Source organism: Macaca fascicularis, chromosome 8, assembly GCF_037993035.2.
Source record: "Macaca fascicularis isolate 582-1 chromosome 8, T2T-MFA8v1.1".
Lineage (NCBI taxonomy): Eukaryota > Metazoa > Chordata > Mammalia > Primates > Cercopithecidae > Macaca > Macaca fascicularis.
This window is the reverse complement of record NC_088382.1, coordinates 138,296,795-138,298,791: the sequence shown is the minus strand read 5'-3', so window position 1 is coordinate 138,298,791 and position 1,997 is coordinate 138,296,795. Positions and strand designations below refer to the sequence as shown.

Genomic DNA, 1,997 nt, shown 5'->3' with positions numbered 1-1,997 from the left:
TTAGCCAAAGGAAACCAAGGAGGCAAAGAAGTGAGAACCATGGCCGGGTGCGATGGCTCACATCTGTAATCCCAGCACTTTGGGAAGCTGAGGCAAGCAGATAACTTAAGTCAGGAATTCGAGACCAGCCTGGCCAACATGGTGAAACGCCTCTCTACTAAAAATACAAAAAGTCGAAGGTCGGGCCATGGTGAGGCAGAGGTTGGGAAGATGGCCTGGCGAGGCTGGGCACAGAGAGCCTGGGGCTGCGGCCAGGCGGGGGCTGTGTCGGTGGGCGGCCACACCTGCGCGGAGCTCCCTGTGGCCCTAACCCCGCCACGGTTGCTCGGATGCAGGTTTAACTTATTTATTCAGCAAAAACTGCGGATTCAGAAAAGCACCCAGGAAGGTTGAACCTCGAAGATCAGACACAGGGACAAGTGGTGAAGCATACAAGACAAGTGCTTTGATTCCTCCTGTAGAAGAAACAGTCTTTTATCCTTCTCCCTAACCTATAAGGAGTCTCATAAAACCTTTATTTTTTACTGTTGCGTTTACAGACTGTGCATTTGGATCAGCTGCTATTTGACAGTATGAATCACTGAAATCCAGGGTCCAGATTTATTTTGGTTTTTTTTTTACATTTTTTATTATTATTATACTTTAAGTTCTAGGGTACATGTGCATAACGTGCAGGTTTGTTACATATGTATACTTGTGCCATGTTGCTGTGCTGCACCCATCAACTCGTCATTTACATCAGGTATAACTTGATGGTATAAAAGCTGATTGGTTGGATAGCATAAGACGACATAAAGAAGGAGACTTCAGAAAGGAGATTAACAAGTGGTGGAATAATCTAAGGGATGGCCAGCGGACTGTGACAGGTATTACAGCTGCAAATGTCCTTGTATTCTGTTTATGGAGAGTACCTTCTTTGTAGCGGACAATGATCAGATATTTCACATCGAATCCAGCCTCAAAGGTCCTTTGTTCTCCAAAGCTGCTGTCAACATTCAGTCATTTCTCCTTATTTCACATGGCAGCAAATACGTATGTTTTGTGGAGCTTCTCTTCCAGCATAGTGAACATTCTGGGTCAAGAGCAGTTCATGGCATTGTACCTATCTGCAGGTGTTATTTCCAATTTTGTCAGTTACGTGGGTAAAGTTGCCACAGGAAGGTATGGACCATCACTTGGTGCATCTGGCACCATCGCAGCTGTCTGCACTAAGATCCCAGAAGGGAGGCTTGCCATTATTTTCCTTCCGATGTTCACGTTCACAGCACGGAATGCCCTAAAAGCCATTATCGCCGTGGATACAGCAGGAATGATCCGGGGATGGAAATTTTTTGATCATGCAACACATCTTGGGGGAGCTCTTTGTGAAATATGGTATGTTACTTATGGCCATGAACTGATTTGGAAGAACAGGGAGCTTCTAGTGAAAATCTGGCATGAAATAAGGACTAATGGCCCCAAAAAAGGAGGTGGCTCTAAGTAAAACTGGTATTGGACAATAGTGGTGCATCTGGTCCATGATGCCGAGAGCCCCAGGAGACATCGGCCCTAGGGTGATCACCGCTCTGCTCCCGCCTGGAAGATGCCAGCATCTGGCCTCCCAGTGTTTTCAGCTGTGTGCCCCAGTCTGTGTCTTTTTAGCAAGTGAATGATGATAAAGTTGTGAAATAAAGGTTTCTATCTAGTTTGTAAAAAAAAAAAAAAATACAAAAAGTTTGGGCATGGTGGTGCATGCTTGTAATCCCTGCTACTCAGGAGGCTGAGGCATGAGAATTGCTTGAACCCAGGAGGCAGAAGTTGCAGTGAGCTGAGATTGCACCACCACACTCCAACCTGGGCAACAGAATGAGGTTCTGTCTCAAAAAAGAATAAAAAACAAAAACAAAACAAAACAAAAAACTAAGAACAACTATCATGGTAGGAGGCAATCAATTCTGTTTTAGCAGAACACACCGGGGGTATATGGCTGGAGATGGAGCAGAAAAAGGGCTTTTAGT

The 1,997-nt window shown here is 45.2% G+C and overlaps 1 pseudogene; it reads left to right on the top strand.

The window, feature by feature from the left end:
- The first annotated feature begins 210 nt into the window (after positions 1–210).
- On the top strand, positions 211–1,586 carry LOC102133874 (presenilin-associated rhomboid-like protein, mitochondrial; annotated as a pseudogene).
- Positions 1,587–1,997: the final 411 nt, after the last annotated feature.